Below are 18,389 nucleotides of genomic sequence, written 5' to 3' on the forward strand. Positions count from 1 at the left end.
GACCACGCTGGGAGCTGCAGACCAGAGCTGTTCCTATTCAGCCATCTTGGAAGTGACTCTCAATCTGCATTTCTTTTTTAAAAGCATTATTTTTAATTGATAAATTAAAATTATATGTAATTGTGTACATTATCTTATGAAATATATATACATGTGGAATGGCTAAATTGAGTGAGTTAATGTATGCATTACTTCATATATTATTTTTTTCTGTGGTGAGAACACTTAAAATCTACTCTCTTAGCAATTTTGAATACAATACATTCTAATTAACCATAATTACCATACAATAGATCCTTTTAATTTATTCCTTCTATCTAACTGAAATTTCATATCCTTGGACCAACTTCTTCCCAACTTTCTGACCCTGTGCCCCACCCACCACCTCACCAAGCTCCTGGTAGTCACCATGTAACTTCTACTTCTATGAATTCAAATCTTTCATGTTCCACAAATATGTGAGATCATGTGGTATTTGTCTTTCTGTTCCTGGCTTATTTCACATAACACAACGTCCTCCAGGTTCATCCATGTCTTCCCAAATGACAGGATTTCCTTCTTTTTTATGGATAAATAGTATTCCATTTTGTATGTATATACCACATTTTCTTTATTCATTCATTTGTTGATGGACACTTAGATTGATTCCAAATCTCGGCTGTTGTGAATAAAGCTGCTGTGAACATGGGTGTGCTCTTTGACATACTGATTTCATTTCCTTTGGCTATATACCCAGCAATGGGATCATATGGTATTCTATTTTTAATTTTTGGAGGCACTTCCACACTGTTTTCCATAATAGATATTCTAATTTAAGTTCATGTAAATTAGGAGCTTTGTGTTTCTTACCCATCTTTGTATTTCCAGTGTCTGGCCCCCAGCAGTCTGTCAATTTTTAGTTGTGGAAAGAATGAGGGAGTGGAAGGAATTGGTGAGTTTCTATTGTTATACCCTTTGGGATTTCATTCTCTCTATCAAGTGAGTTATGAAAGCATTTCTTTTAAATTCATATGATATTTTATCCCCCAAGAGAGATTCTTGTAAATGCAATTTCCTCATCTTTCTACATAACCTTAAATAAGAAAAGAGGAGTGTGGGCCAGGATAATATGGGAGGGAAAGGTTTTAATGGAAGATTAGGGACCAAGGGGACCTACACTAACAATTGTGAAATGATTTAAACTTGCAGTTTGAAAGCCTTTTGGCAATTGTTACAGCCACCAGATTAGTTAACATTATTTCTTATCTCAATTATTTCAACAGTCTCCTAGATTGTCTTCCCACCATTAGTTTTTTTTCCTACCTCCTTTCACCTTGCACATCATTTCCACAAAGATAACTCATGAAAAAAAAAGATTGTGTCACTTGCTAGTTTGAAGACCTTGACTGGCTACACATTGTTCACAAAAGTAAATAAAAAAGCCTTGAGCAGGACATCAAATACCCCCTCTAGCAGGTTTTCAAACATTAAGGAAGACATTGTTTCAAACTCTTACTTTCTTCCAGCTCTCCTCCCTTCTTATTGTTGTGTGTACTGTATACAGTATCTTTCTTCATAGCACATATTTTCATTGCTATTGTGTAAACTGCCTTCAAGTGTTTTGGTGGAGTGATAGGTGCAAACAAATTAAATCTTCATAATGACTATTGTGTCTGTTTAGACTCATCAGCTGGGATGGGCACTGGCTAGTCATTCATTAACAGGGTAATAATATTGTTGTACTGGTCATAAACCACTTTAATAGGATTAAGGAGCCAACCAGGTACTCTGCCAGGAATCTCTCTTGTCATATCTGAGATAATTCCATCATCCGTGATAGTGAATTTGCGTTTAAAGTCTGCTCAGTATGTTCTTACAAACAAGTGGCTATATTTCTCACTCCTCAATTTGCAAACATAGTGAGATAGTTAAGTCACTATTCCCAGAGAAGTAGAGGAGCAAATAGAAAAAAAGTGAAAGAGGGGGAATGAGAATAACAAATCAGAGGTCTTTTAAAGATCATGATTCAAGACTGTCTAGCTCAAACTCCCACTTGAGGCAGGAACTCCCTCTGCAATGTGTTTGCCAAGTTGCCCCAGCTTTTCTTGATTAGTTTAAGGGCTAGGAAAGCAGATTAACCTTCATAGTATGATAATAATAATAATAACTATTATTAATTATTTCACTGCATTAAAGCTCTAGTAGTTGATATTGTTATAATCCTGTCCACTCTTTGACCCCCAAAGATCCTTTTCCATCCTGAGCTGAAATCTTTGAAGGATTCCATCCACATGAAACTTGGTCTTTTTATTTCCCTCTGGCACCCCAAAGCAAAGGTCTTAATCCTCTCCTGAATGATGTCACTACTGTTCCTTTAAGAGCTCTCATGCCTTTCTCTGCCTCTCTGTTGCCATGGGGTCTCCTCAGGTGAACATCCCTGCACCATCCATCATTCCTTACAAAACCTAAGTTCCACAACCACATTGCCCTAAATGGCTTCCTTTGAACCCCTCTAAAATATGGTGTCCATACTAATAAAAATGTAAATGAAAACGAGAGGCTATTTAAAATGATAAATTGGCAAATGTTTTTAACCAGTAATTCTCAATACTTGGGAGAGTGAGATGAGATTTGTTCAACCTTTCTTGAATGTAATTTGTGTCTCAAGAATATTACAAATATTATTACTATTTCACCCTGTACATTTCCTTATAGGAATCCATTCTTAAGAAATAATAATTGTGGGATCAAAGATTTTTGTGTAATGGTGTTTTTTACACTACTTTGCTTAAATACTTAAATACTGGTATACAATAAACTGCACATATTTAAAGTGACAATTTGATAATTTTCTTTTTTTATTGTGGCAAAATATACAGAACATAAAATTTACCGACTTGACAAATTTTGACATATTGGAAACCTTCCTTTTTGCTCCTTCCTCCCATCATGCTCTAGACAACCACTGATCTACTTTCTGTCACTCTATTTCCTTCCTTCCTTCTTTCTTTCCTTTCTTTCCTTTTTCCTTTCTCTTTCTTTCCTTCTTTCTTTCTTTCTCTTTCTTTCTTTCATTTTTTTTTCTTTCTCTTTCTTTCTTTCATCTTTCTCTTTCTTTCATTATTTCTTCTCTTTCTTTTTTGAGGCAGGGTCTCATTCCGTTGCTCAGGCTGGAGTGCAGAGGCAAGGTCTTGGCTCATGGCAACCTCTGCCTCCCTGCTTCAAGCGATCATCTCACCTCAGCCTCCGGAGTAGCTGGGACCACAGACATAGGCCACCACGCCTGTCTAATTTGTGTATTTTTTTTGTAGAGACAAGGTTTCCCCCATGTTGCCCAGGCTGGTTTCAAACTCATGTCTTCAAGGGATCTGCCCACCTCGGCCTCCCAAAGTGCTGGGATTACAGGCGTGAGCCACCACCCCTTGCTATTCTTGTATTTCTGCCTATTTTTGCTTCATATAGTTTGAGGCATATATAACTTATTAGGTGTATATAACTTAGAGCTGTCATATCTTCCTAATGCATTGAACTTTTTATCATTACAAAATATTTCTATTTTTATTAATGTTTTTAAAGTCTATCTTGTTTAGTATTAAAATATAACCATATTAGCCTTCCTTTGTTTACTGTTCATATGGTGTTTATTTTTCCATCCACCTATACACAATCTTTATTTGTCTTCATATTTTAGGTGCTTTATTGGTAAACAGCATAAACCTGTATATGCATTTGTGTGCATGTGTGTGTGTGTGTTTTATCTACTCTGACAATCTGTCTTTTATTTGAAGTGTTTGGTTTATTTATATTTAATGTAATTACTGATATATTGCTGTTTAAACTTACCATATTACTCTGTGCTTCCTATTTGCTTCATCTGTTATGTGTTCCCTTTTCTCTCCTTTATTAATTTCTTTTAAATTTCATATTTTTGCCTATTCCATTTCCCCCTTAAATTAGCTTGGTAGCTGTAGCTGATACCTTGCATCATATCCTCTTATCCTACTTCAGATTTCTGCTGCGACTATAGTAGAGAGCTCCTTCTGAGTGCAGCTTTACCTCAGGTGAACAGCATCTCATTTCCAGCACTCAATATGTATTTTTCACTTTCAGTCCCAGGGACTTCTCTGATGGCAAAAGGGAGCAAGTGCCCTAACCCTTAAAGTTTCGCAGAAGCAGTTGCTTCCCCTCTTGTGGAGGAGACTAGTCTCATTTTCCTGGTAACCATAAAAAAAACTCCCTCAGATGGCTGCTTCACAGGGCGATGTTCACCCTTCTTGAGATTAGCTCATGCTATATGTCACTGCCTACAGACCAACAGCTTAAGAGGAGAAATAGTCTTCACCAAGATTAAATAATTTGCTTTCCAAAAGAATTTCAGGACCCAGCTAATATGAATCAGCAGGAACCAGGAGAACATATGTGAGTATTGGAGTATATGTGGTGAAATATTGACCAGACAGGGAAGAATTTATCAACATGGTAGCACTCTCTTCTGACTCTGAATTTAGTAACCTGGAAAGGACATTTGGAGTCTATACTAGTAGCCTGCTGGAATGACTCCTTGAAGCTTGGGCATGACAAGGATTTACAATAAAAGAGGTGGTGTGGTGGCTTATGCCTGCAATCCAAGCGCTTTGAGAGGATTGCTTGAGGCCAAGAGTTTGAGACCAGCTTGAAAAATATAATGAGACTCCATATCTACAAGAACATTATAAAAATTTAGTTGGGCATGGTGGTATGCACCTGTGGTCCCAGCTACTCGGGTGGCTGAGGTGGGAGGATCACGTGAGCCCAGGAGTTCAATGCTGCTGTGAGCCACTGTTATTGTGTCACTGCGCTCTAGCCTGGGTGGCAGAGCGATACACTGTCTCTAAAAAAAAATACAAAGAAAAAAAGGTGGAAATGCCAGATCTGCCTTGGCAGAATATTGAGGGAGGGAGGATCAGAGGGCTTGGGGAGGTAGATTTATTATATGAGACTAGAGATCTCATCCCTTGATTATGTTGCCCAAGAGAACCCAGAGTAAACTGAATCCATTGCAATCATAAGGAATTCATTAGTAAAGCAGTAACGCACTTGGTGTTTTTGAGCACTGGTGACCATCCACTGTTTAACAATAGGAGATACTGCCACAGTGCTGGGCTCCCTAAAAGCGATGATAAGATTTCAGAATATGAGAGTGCAGGTGAGGATAAGCTGGACTTAATTACTGTAATGGGATGCAGGGTCAGAGTACCAGTACTTACCAGAGTACTTAGTGCCTTGGCAGGCAGGGATCTGTGGTGATGGCTAACAGACCATGGTGTTTCTGTTAAGAACTGTGAAGGTTCTGAGATTTTCCCCTACATGTAAGCTAACAAACTAGTCTACCACAGTGTTGTGGATGATGACAAAGGACATGAGACTCTTGCATCAGGGACAAAAGGTGGTTTATTATTCATAGTCATAGCAGGAGCCAGATTATCAGCATTTGCACTGGTTCCCAGAATACCAAATCCTACAGGATGACATGGTGAGGGCCAGTTGATATCTAAACATGCAGCAGGTTTCTGAGCTTAGAAACTTCCAATATTTTATAATGCTTGCAAGCAAACCTTTCCAACTTCTGCCCTGAAATAAGACATTGTCTTTATTTTTTTAAAAATGCCCTCTCCTCTGGAAGGAGGCATTATCTTTATTTTCCAAGGCTGTTTGCTTTACCCTCTTGAGCTGATAGTCTAAAAAAAGGCTCTCTGTGTCTCTGTTCATAAGATATGCAGAAACCTGAGACATCAGTGAATTGTCTCCTAACAATATTGACCCTTGTTTTTATAATACTATCTTCACTTGGGGCAAATTTTCCCATGAATATGCCACTCCATCAGCCAATCTGATTAACCTGACCAATAGAGCTGGGACCAAGTCTCTTTAATTTGTCCCATACAGCATTTAATTAAGGCTACTATCAACAGGACTCCAAATATCAGGAGTCCCAGAATATTGACTTCAAATCTACCTCCCTTTCTGCCCAGGCTCCTGGATTAAACCAGCTGACCAAATGCCACAAACCATCAGAATCTATCTTTGGAAGCCAAATGGCTTTTTCTTTAGGTTTCTGTGTTGACCTTTCCACTAGGCCCAAAAAGGCATTAATCTTGATTCAATAGGATGTATGAGTGATGGTACAGACTCTGACTTGGTCTGTAAGGAGAAAGTCTGTCCTCTATAACAATCCTGGCTAGTGAGTTGAGACTGACCTGAATGCCTTTAAGGACCAAAGTGGTGTCATTGATGACATCATTTAAAGTAAGGGGTAAGTCTTGCATCATCTTTTTTTTTTTTTTTTTTTTTTAGAAAATGTCTTATTCTGTTGCCCAGGCTGGAGTGCAGAGTAGGGTGATCTCAGCTTACTGCAACCTCTGCCTTCTGGGCTCAGGTGATCCTCTCACTTCAGCCTCCCAAGTAGCTGGGACTACAGGTGTGTGCCACCATGCTTGGATAACTTTTTGTATTTTTTTTGTAGAGATGGGGCTTTGTCACATTGTCCAGGCTGGTCTCAAACTCCTGAGCTCAAGCCATCTGCCTGCCTCAGACTCCCAAAGTGCTGGAGTTACAGAGCAGAGCCACCACAACTGGCCCATCATTTCTAATTATACAACTTCCATTGTTGGAAAAACTACCAGGAGGGTGTGCATAAGAAATGCATCATTTACCCTCTGGGAAGCTTCTCCAAGTAACCAGGGGTAGTCTCACTTTTTTTTTTTTTTTTTTTTTTTGAGGTGGAATCTCACTCTGTTGCCCAGGTGGGAGTGCAGTGGCCCGATCTCAGCTCACTGCAACCTTCGCCTCCCAGGTTCTAGCGATTCTCCTGCCTCAGAGCAGTCTCATTTTTTAAAGAGATCTCCTTGGTGATCTGAAAGTTTCATAATCTGCTGGTAGTGTTTGTTTAAATGCTAGTAGGTCTCTTCTGACAACTCCTAAGATGCAACTCACTATGGTTTTCGTTGTTGTTGTTGTTTTAACAGACAGGATCTCACTCTGTTGCCCAAGCTGGAGTGCAGCAGTGCTATCATAGCTCACTGTATCCTTAACCTCCTGGACTCAAGCAGCCCTTCTGCCTCAGCCTCTGGAAGAGTTGGGACTACAGGTGAATGCCACCATGCCAGGCTAATTTTTAATTTTTCATAGAGATGGGGTCTTGTTATGTTGCCAAGGTTGGTTTTGAACTCCTAGCTTCAAGAAATCCTCCCCCCTCAGCCCCCCAGAGTGTAGGGATTATAGGCATGAACAACGAGGCCTGGCCCACTATGTTTTTGGGAGGGAGGCAAGTTAATGCCAAACTTCTCAAGAAGGATGGTACTGGAGATGTGCATGGTTCCCCTAGAAAGACCAGGATTGTCGACAATTGCTGGGGCCCTCAGGGGAACCCACATCAGTGGGGTTGGGGGAAGGAGTACAAATGACAGTTCTTCCAGTGTGGCTTCCTGGCTAGTTGGTAAGTCTTGGGGTTCTTAGTTAAGTTAGAAAAATTGAATCTGGTTGTTTTTGGAAAGACTGTCTGAGGGTAACCAGTCCTACCTGTCCTGTCTGTCCATGCCACTGGCTGAGTGGCATTTGTTTACCCCCAAGAGTGACTGAGAATGGGAGTGATAAAGACATTCAGAGGTGTTGACAGGTGCTTGGTGTGGGAAGTATAAGAGTTGGGGCCATCCTTTGATGTTGCCAACAGTCTTCTTGGTAAGGTTAAGGGAATGGTTATCAAATTGTGGTAAGAACTATCAGATGGGGTGGCAGAATCACAGTCAGTAAAATTTAAGGTGCTTGCAACAGTTTGGGAGAGTGTCATTAAGGCATTTTCTCTGGGGAGGAAGGCTCTAAGGCAGTTCTGAAAGACTGCCTCTAATGTCCCTCTTTCCTCTGTATATCACAGGGTCTAATGTGTATCTTCCTCATGTGCCAGGCTGGTTGCTTTCCTTTCACCCCAGTCGTCCCCTATTCACACCAAGCCCTTTTGTCCAGAGGGTCAGGTGCAGGAAGGATAGTACATTTTGATAAAGTTTATAGAGATCCCTTATGTCCATTCCTTGGGCCCACACAGGATACTATAGGAGGACTCGGTGAGCAGTGTACTCAACTCAACTCTTAAGTGTTCATTACCTTTATGATCTAGGACAAGGTCAGTCCAACAAGAGATTGCAGGTGACTGAACCAGAATTAAGTTTGAATCCCCTAGCCTTTTGCCCAGCCTAACTCCAAAGGTCACACCAACCCAGCTGGCCTAGTGTTACCATTAAGAGAAAGAATGAAACATCATGCCCAAGAATGGTCAGGTCAGGATCCCAAATTTTCCTAACTCTCTGCTTCTTTCATCTGGAACATGACCCAGGAAGCAGCTGAGCAAGATGATCCCTTTCTGGAGAGAGTTGCATCCAGTGACCAAACTGCATTACTAAATTGTGGGGGTCAGGAGGAGGTGAGGGAGATAGAGTCAGAAGTATTTTTTTAAACTTTTTCTTTCGAGGTAATTGTAGATGCACATGCAAGTTGTAAGAGATAATACAGAGAAAGCCTGTGTACTCATCACCCAGTTTCCCCCAATGGTAACATTCTGCAGAATTACAATATCTCAATATCTCAACAACATCCCATGGATACAGTCAAGCTATTAATAAACATTTCCATCACCACAAAGATCCCTCATGTTGTTCTTTCATACCAAGCCTACTTCCCTCCTACTCCACCATCTCCTTAATACCTGGCAACCACTTATCTGTTCTTTATTTGTATAATTTTGTAATTTGAAGGATATTGCACAAATAGAATTACAAAGTATGTATGGAAAGCATCCAGTCTTTCACATTCAGTATAAGGTCAGCTGTAGGTACTTTGGTAGGTATTCTTTATCAAGTGTGGAAATTCCCTTCTATTCTTCTTTTTCTGAGCATTTTTATGGTGCTGAATTTTGTCAAGTGCTTGTTCTACATTGATTGATATATTCATGTGATTTTTCTTTTCTTTAGCTTGTTCATATCAGGAACTGCATTGATCGACATTTGTTTTTTTTTTTTTTGAGACAGAGTTTCACTCTGTTGCCCCAGCTGGAGTGCAGTGGCAACTGCAGTCTCAACCTCCCAGGCTGAGGTGATCCTCCCACCTCAGTCCCACCTGTACCTGGGACTACAGGTGTGTGACACCATGCTGGGCTAATTTTCATATTTTGTGTAGAGATGGGGTTGTGTCATGTTGCCCAGGCTGGTCTCAAACTTCTGGGCTCAAAGGATTCGCTGGACTTGGTCTCCCAAAGTGCTGGGATTACAGGCGTGAGGCACCACGCCTGGGTTGATTGACTTTAGAATTTTGATTTTGCATCCCTGAAAAAAACTCCACTATGTTGTGGTGTATAATTATTTTTATATATTGCTGAATTCTGTTTGGTAATACGTTGTTAAAGATTTCTGCATCTTCACCTTGTTACAGCCTGGAAAAGGCGGGAGTCTAGGATTTCTACTCAGCCTCTGTTCATGTAGGAATGAGTGGGGCCAGGGTTTTTCCTGTGGTGTTTGGCTGAATAGAGCCATTACTGCCTAAAAGTTTTTTTGTCTTTCTAGGCTTCCCATTTCCTGGTCCTTGACTAGAGAGCGCAGGGTTCATTGAGAATTTTTTGTCTGTGCCTGTTGTCATTTTTGGGTTACTGGCTTCTTCAGCTCCAAGTTTGGGACAAAGAAACAACAGAAAGCAAGCCCAGGGAACTCAGCATCATGTCATTCCTTGGGTTCTGAGATTTCTAGCTCATCTGTCTTCTTCTCTCAACCTCTTGGAGTTTCCAATGTTGGAAAATATATGAAGTCCAGGATTTTTTGTTGTGCTTAGCAGGAGAAATGGAATACTGATGTCCACCCCATCTTCCTGAGAGCAGAAGGATTCTTTTTTTTTTAGTGATTTTTGGTCAATATCAGATGCCTGTTGATGGTAATGAGTGTGGAGGGTTAATCAATACCTTGACTATCAGCCCATTGTTGAGTGGCTTCTGTGATAAAAAGTGAAGCATTGTGGGATTACAAATGATTCAGAAAGCTGAACACATGACACATTACTTTCAAGGGCTACATTCAAATGTTGCTCCTTTGTGGGTTTCCTTGACTGCCAGAAGGATTGGAGTGTTGTGGTTCCACTCATGTAGTGCCACTTTACTTGGTGAGCAGGCTCCTGCATTTGTGGGGGTCTTACAGAGTTATGATAACATTGCAGTCAGGTCCATTGAAATTGAGGTGTCTGACTATCCAATTGTGGCAGACAGACTTGTAGGTGGCCCCTGTGATCTCTATTCTCTGGCTTTTCAGAACTGTGGATGGCCATTGGGAACCTAAGAGCAGTCTTTCGGAGCTAAGGGCAGCCTCTAGCTCACATCTAGAAAGAAACTGGGGAGTCAGTCCCAGAGCTGCAAAGAAATGAATTCTGTCAATGACCTGAGAAAGCTTGGAAGTGATTCTTCTCCAGTAGAGCCTGCAGATGACAATGCAGCCCGGCTGACACCTTGATTGCATCCTTGTGAGAGCATAAGCAGAGGATCTAGTTTGGCCATGCCCGGACTTCCAACCTTCAGAAACTGTGCAGTGATATACATGTGTTGTACAAAGCACTAAGTTTGTGGGAATCTGTTGCGCAGCAATAGATGACAAATACACCAACAAACAAGACATTATCATTGTAGTGAAAGCTTTGGACACTCATAATAAATTCTGACCCCTGCAGGGATGGCAAATTGCAGATGAGTTTATGTACCTATGATGGAGTGCTGCAAACCTATGTTTGGAGACATCTGCGGCAGGCTGGGATAGGTGCTGGGTCTTGGAGATTATTTTAATATCTATTTTATAAGGTAGTAGTAAGAATTAAATGTGATAATGCAGGTAAAAACTGTTTAATGCAGGGTCTGGCGCCTTCCCTGGCGTGCAGCCCAGTGAGTGTGGCTCTTGCCCACTTAATATTTCAATGAGGGAACGTTTCTGTCAATATGCACAAATTATAATGGCAATTGATTTGCAGATCTCTTCTTTCCTCCTCTCCTTCTAATCCACTAATCAAAAAACTGGTTAGCCCTCCAACTGCTTTCCCAAGTTCAAAGCAACTTTTGGCGCAGTCCTTTCTCAACTCTCACACAACAAAGCAGTATTTCTCGGTTCCCTACAACGATCATCACTCAATACAAAAAACCAAGCAGGTCTGCCAAACCACTCTCATACCCAGTCCTGGTCATCTCCGCAGGAACAACTTCAGTTCTGGTTAATAAGGACTTCAACGAAGGGTTCATTAAGGTTTTCCCTCCACCGAAAGAAAGAATACCGTCCCCAGGGAGCAGGCTCTTGGGCCCTATTATTTGCTCCCTGGAGAAAGAGAAGAGAGAGGAATCCCAAGGCGTGGCCTGAACGCCCTTTGGGGGCGTGGGCAGTCCGGAGCCCCAGCCTCTTCCACTCCAAGCACCAGGCGCGTCTTATTTTCAGCCCCCAAACGGCTACAAATCATCCGCCTTATTTTCAGCCTCCAAACGGCTACAAATCATCCTGTTTAAACAAAGCGGTCTGCCTAAAAGGAGGGGCATAACAGGGCCGGGGCAGGGGCAAGACCTGGGAGTAGGCAACCTCCCTCTCTGCCCCGAGCCGTCCCGGGCGCGCAGCCGCCGAGTGCCACATCAGCGACGGCGCTGCACTTCCACGTTCCCTTAGGATGCAGCCAGCGGGCCTGAGGGAGGGGCGGGCCTGAGGCCCTCCGGAGTGGCGGGCCACCCGGCCAATCGGCGGCAAGTGAAGAGCTGCGGCCACCAATGAGCTGGGGCTTGTGCCAGCAGCGGCCGCCGAGGCCCGTGCCCCGCGGGGGGAACAGATGAAGCACATCTGGACAGCTGTGCTGAGAAGCTGTGCGGCCCCCTCGCGGGCCGACGTCAGCCGAGCACGTCCCCCACGTCCTCTCCTTCTCGCCACTTATTATTTATTCGTTTTCCCAAAGAAGCGACTAGGGACCCAAGTTTAAAAATTCCCCCCCCCACCCAATGCGAGACGTGGCCAGATCCCATCCAACACACGGTTTAATTTTCATGGGGCTCTGGGATCAAAAGAACAGAAACAGCAACAACAAAAGCCCAGCCGCTGTCTGATTTTAAGCTGGCAAAGTGGGAAAAATAAAGTGTTGAGTAAACAGACCAAGTTGGGTAAGTTTTGGTTACGTGCTGGATATCATATTTCTCTTGCCGTGATCTCTATCCTGTGTCTTTTTACTGTTCTCACCAGCTTTCTCTTCATCAAGGGGAGAAAAGTAACACTTGCTGCGACAAACTGGACCCTTCGCTCCCTTCTCTTCCGTTTCACTAACATTTTAATTTAATTTTTTTGGTTTGCTATTCATTTTTTTTTTTTTTTTGGTGAGCTAGTTTTAAATATCCTGGGAGCAGCAATGTGACTGATATCCTGTTGTAAACCTCTAACTCCAAAATTGAATCTATTGATAAATTTATTTCTCTATTTTCTTTCTGTGAAAATACTGTGGATATTTGTAAAGCCAAAATCGTTTTTTTATCCCCAACTCTGGGACTGTTTTGATGGGAGATTGAGAAAATTATCTGATCTTTTCAGAATTAACACGTTTGCTTCTGTTAATAGGATGTCTAATATAAATTATGTAAAACCTGGGTTATGCAGGTAGTTGCTGGATTTTTCACTTAAATCTGGAGGTAGTTGCAAGTCAAATATATATCTTTTCGGTATTCTCCTATCCATAGTGGGAGACCTGAATTCCTTTATAATAGTTAAAAACAAACAAACATGTGACAGACCACTTGTGTGTTCATAAACTTATAATTGTATGTATATACTATATAGTATATATGCACTATATAGTATGGTATATATACTATATACATGCTATGTATACACTATGCTATATGGTATATATGCTCTATGTATGCTATATAGTATACTCTATGTACGCTATATATATTTTGTTGTTGTTGTTGTAGTTTGTTTGTTTGTTTTTGAGACAGAGTCTCACTCTTGTTGCCAAGGCTGGAGTGCAATGGCACGATCTCGGCTTACTGGAACCTCTGCCTCCTGGGTTCAAGCGATTCTCCTGACTCAGCCTCCCAAGTAGCTGGGATTACAGATGGCTGCCACCGTGCCCAGCTAATTTTTGTATTTTTAGTAAAGATGGGGTTTCGCCATGTTGGCCAGGCTGGTCTTGAACTCCTGACCTCAGGTTATGTGCCTCCCTTGGCCTCGCAAAGTGCTGGGATTACAGATGTGAACCACTGCACCCGACCTTATAATTGTATATTAAAACAATAATTCTATCAAAATAATATAAAATTGTTATATGTACATGCTTGCAGATAGTTCCGGTATACATTTCAGGATTTAGAAACAGAATGATGAAAAATATTCAGTTAAGTGAGTGGCCTGAGACCCATTCCATCTGAAACATCTATAATCCCCTCTGTTTAACCAATGTTTTGGATTTGAGACTTTTGTCATATGTTATTTACTGTCATGGGAGAGCTGGATAGAATGGATCTTTAATTTCCGGCTCAGAAAGCAGTAGATGGGAATTTAGTACGATAATTAAAAGTTGCAGACTGGGCGCCGTGGCTCACGCCTGTAATCCCAGCACTTTGGGAGGCCAAGGCAGGTTGACCATGAGGTCAGGAGATTGAAACTATCCTGGCCAACATGGTGAATCCCTGTCTCTGCTAAAAACACAAAAATTAGCTGGGTGTGGTTGTGCGCACCTGCAATCCCAGCTACTTGGGAGGCTGAGGCAAGAGAAACTCTTGAACCCAAGAGACAGAGATTGCAGTGAGCCAAGATCACACCACTGCACCCCAGCCATCTCCAGCTCTGGCGACAGAGTGAGACTCCGTCTAAAAAAAAAAAAAAAAAATTCTGAGTGTGTTTTTGATTCAGAAAGGTAATGCATACAAAGTGGATGGAGCAGCTGAAGTGATTTGCAGGGAAGCAGGCTTAGAAGGAACAGTATTGCAGAGAAGCAATGTAAAGAGCCAGCTGGCCTGGTTCAATTTACAGCCCTAAAACAGTAACTTACCTAGGGCAAGTTACTCGGCCCCCCTGTGCCTCAGCTTCCTCCTCTGTAACATGGAGAGTTTCCTCCTCTGTGGTGAGTTTCCTTCTCAGTTCCCTCATCTGTAATGTGCTAATAATAATGGCACCTACATCATGGGGTTGTCTCGAGTACTGAGTTAGCATATATTAAACACTTGGAATAGTTCTGGCCTGTAGTCCCATAGCATGTCTTTGCTGTTGTACTCACTCTTTGTTATCTTCCTTCCCAGCCTGCACTGTTGCACATCAGTTTCCCCAGCTGCCATTTTGACTTCTGCTCTAGCAACTGGTATTAACTGAGTGCTGACCACTTGCTAGCCAGCATTGTATGAGGCTATAAGGAGAGAGAGTCTTGAATGAGGAGTGAGGTAGAATTGATCTTCTTAGGAAGATCTAGAAGGTTCTGAAATGCAGGGGATAGAAAAAGGCTATCTGTTGTAGGATGGCTTCACAGAAGGGCTTGCATTTCTGGGAATGGGTTTTGTCAAACAGTTTTGGTTTGGGAATGGGAGGAAGGGAAGGGATTATAAAGGAGCAGGAACATTTTAGGAGGAAGGAGACCTTTTGCAGGGGCAAAGGCACTATGGCTGGAAAGTGAGGAGCTATCCTGTGGATGTTGGGACATTGGGATAATCTGTGGGAGGTTAGTTGGAGGAAAGTTTGGAAAGGTGGGAGAGGTGGGAAGGGACAGCATAAATTACCTGATAAGGAAAGAGAGGCTTGGGAGGTAGATTGGTGGGGAGATGGCAAGCTGAACTGTCAGCAGTTACACAGAAGAGGTGTTTCTGGAATAATCCATCTCTGGGGTCCTGTCTTCTCTCTTGCCCAGCATTCCCTTCCCATCTGCTCCACTGCTTCTATAACCTCCATCCAGGTCCTGCAGGTTGGGTGGGTAGGGATGGGCAGTGAGTCTGTGTTTTGGACTCATTCCATGGTGGCTGTCTTGGAGCTCTGTTTAAGTGGTCTGGTGCTCAGGGCAGTTACCCAGGCTACTTTTTGTTAACAGGCCATACCCTAAAATCTTTGACATGGATGTGATTGTTACAACCCTCCCCATCCGCATACACGCCCATAGTGTATGCCGAGTAGCTCTTTCTCATCCTGCTGATAGAATCATCTACTCACATTTTAACACATATAACTTCATAACTTACAATTATTGAAGTAGATAAGAACTGTAATATGCACTTAAGTGGAGAGTCACTTTGGAGTTCCCTTGCTTTCTCTTCCCTGAGAGCATTGTTCTGTGGTAGAGAGGTGTGCCTGAAGCTGCTGTTGACCACCTGTGTGACCTCAGGCAAGACATTGAACCCTTGTGGTCCTCCTTGCCATCATCTGTGAAATGATCTCTAGAGGCCCTTTTTCTCTCAGATAATCATTTATTCTTCTCCCCGGATCCCTGGAACAGTCCATTATTCACAGATGCCTATTTGATACATCTGTGACTAATATTTTCTGATCACTTAATACATGGAGAACGTTCTGATGATGGTCATGTCCTCCTCACATCCTCCTGTGAGGGTTGGTACCTATTTGTGTCCTGTTTTTCTAGTTGAGGAGACAAGGGCAAAGGCAGTTTAAGAAATTTGCCCAAGATTACACAGTGAACAAGTGGCAGGTGTAGACCCAGTCTAACTTTGTAGCCCGAGCCTTAACCAATAGGCTATGCTACCTTAGGTATAATACAGCTACAGCTGCTCTTCTTGTTTGTGGTGGTGATAGTTGAGAAGTACATGGAAGGAAGATCATTGGAGAAAGGGCATATTTGGAGATATCGATTTGGTAAAATTTGCCTGGCGGGGGCCAGAATATCAATGTGAATCTTGTCTATGAAATATGCTCCATATGGAGACAGGAGACATGTGGATCTCATTGCAGGCATACACTCTGTCTTTTCACCTTGTTTGAACAAAACCCACATAGCACCTGGTTGTCTAGCAGACACTCAATACATGTCAATTGAATAACTGTCCCCTTTGAAAAAGGAAGTTGTGACCACATTATTTTTATTTAAAAAAATAAATAGAGAAACTATGAAATGTCCCAAGACTCGTGGGAAAATGGGTCAGATGCCAGGTAAACATTCTACTTCTGCTTTTGGGGCATCTCACTTTCTCTTTTTATTTCTGGACATGCTGTGGTTTTGGGCTAAGAACTTCTCATGGTGAATATCAATGAAGGTCTATTTTAGGTATATAGTTATTAATCATACCCATTCTGGATTTGGCATCTATCTTTTTGGGAATTCATTCCTTAAATATTTTGTGTATTGAATCAACTTTAAAATATTTGAAAAATGTTTTAGGTTGCTCTTTATCTAATGTAGTTGCTCTTTTCAGTATGGCATAGTGACTAAGCACACAGGCTTTGAAGTCAGTCTGTGAGGGTTTGAATTCCAGATCGGATTCTTACCAATGTGGCCTTGAGCAAGTCACTTTCCTCTAGAAGGTTTTATTATCTGTAAAATGGGGATACTCATACGCATTACATGAGAAAATCCATGGAGAGCATTCAGTATATTGTCTGGCTCACAGTAAAGCCTGTACATGTAAGCAATTCCTTTTTTATTGTGGTAAAATATATAACATAAAATTTACCATCTTAACCATTTTTAAGTATACAGTTCAATGGCATTAAGTACATTCACATTGTGTGTATCCATCACCACCATCCATCTCCAGACATTTTTCATCTTCCCAAACTGAAACTTAATACTCATTAAACAATAAATCCCTGTACCCCTTACTTTGTCAGCTTCTGGAACCAATATTCTACTTTCTATTTTTACGAATTTGACTATTCTAGGTACCTCATATAAGTGGAATTATATAATATTTATTCTTTTATGTTTAGCTTATTTCATTTAGCAAAATGTCTTCAAGTATCATCCATGTTGTGGTATGTGCCAGAATATCCTTCCTTTTTAAGGCTGAATAATATTTCATTGTATGTATATACCATCTTTTGTTTATCCATTCATTCATTGGTAGAGGGACTTAGGTTGTTTTCACCTGTGATGGTTAATTATGTGTCAACTTGTCTAGGCCACAGTACTGAGCTATTTGGCCAAACATTATCCTAAATGTTTCTTTGAAGATATTTTTTAGTTGATGATATGGTTTGGCTTTGTGTCCCCACCCAAACCTCATCTTAAATTGTAATCCCCATAATCCCCACATGGAGAGGGAGGGACCTGGTGGGAGGTGATTGGATCATGGGGACGGTTTCCCCCATGCTGTTCTCGTGATACTGAGTGAGTTCTCATGAGACCTGATGGTTTTATAAGGAACTCTTTCCCCACTTGCTTTCTCTGTTTCCTGCCACCATGTGAAGAAGGTCCTTGCTTACCCTTTGCCTTCTGCCATGATTGTAAGTTTCCTAAGCCTCCCCAGCCATGTGGAACTGTGAGTCAATTAAACCTCTTTCTTTTATGAATTACCCAGTCTTGGGTATTTCTTCATAGCAGTGTGAAAATGGACTAATACAGATGAGGTTAACATTTAAATCAGTAGACTTTGAGTATGGCCTCCATAATGTTGGTAGGCTTCATCTAATCAATTGAAGGCCTCAATAGAAAAAGATTGAATTCCACTCAAGAAGAGAGAATTCTGCCTCCAGACTGCCTTTGAACTTGAGACTACAGCGAGTCTTCCTTGCACCTTCAGCCTGCTAGCCTACTCTGTAGGTTTTGTACTTGCTAGCCTTCACAATTGTGTGAACCAATTCTCAAAATCAATCTGTCCGTGTATGTGTGTGTGTGTGTGTGTGTGTCCCCTGTTGGTTTTGTTTCTCTGGAGAACCCAGGCCCCTAATTAATACACCATCTTTTGGCTACTGGGAATAATGCTGCGATAAACATTGGTGTACAAATATCTATTTAAGTTTATGCTTTCAATTATTTTGGGTGTATAACCAGAAGTGGAATTATTGGATCACCCCTTATTTTTAATATTTTGAGGAACCATCCTACTGTTTTTTCACAGCAGCTGCACCATTTTATTTTACATCCCTACCGCAGTACACAAGGGTCCCAATTTCTCCACATTCTTACCAACACTTGTTATTTTCTGTTTTTAATGTAAAAAATAATAGACATCCTAATGTGTGGGAAGCATCTTGTTGTGGTTTTGATTTGCATTTCCCTAATGTTTAGTGATGTTGAACATCATTTCATGTGCTTATTGGCCATTTGTAAATCTTTTGCCCATTTTAAAATTAGGGTTTTTTTTCCGTGTGTTGTAGAAGTTCTTTACATATTCTGGATATTAATTCCCTATCAGATATATTATTTGCAGATATTTTCTTCCATTCTTCGGGTTACCTTTC

The 18,389-nt window shown here is 41.4% G+C and overlaps 1 protein-coding gene across 5 annotated transcripts in view; it reads left to right on the plus strand.

Moving 5' to 3' along the window:
* Window positions 1-8,718: 8,718 nt before the first annotated feature.
* TMEM45A (transmembrane protein 45A) overlaps window positions 8,719-18,389 on the plus strand; it is an 87,436-nt gene continuing 77,765 nt past the window's right edge. For 2 of the 5 annotated variants that reach the window (XM_063703955.1, XM_055383552.2), the window contains exon 1: window positions 11,797-12,163. The gene's annotated coding sequence lies outside the window, so the exon portion shown is untranslated. Of the gene's footprint in view, window positions 12,164-18,389 lie in introns of all 5 variants that reach the window. The other 3 variants (XM_031009804.3, XM_031009798.3, XM_031009800.3) reach the window with 3 other exon arrangements.

The sequence above is a fragment of the Gorilla gorilla genome, chromosome 2 (genome assembly GCF_029281585.2).
Source record: "Gorilla gorilla gorilla isolate KB3781 chromosome 2, NHGRI_mGorGor1-v2.1_pri, whole genome shotgun sequence".
NCBI lineage: Eukaryota > Metazoa > Chordata > Mammalia > Primates > Hominidae > Gorilla > Gorilla gorilla.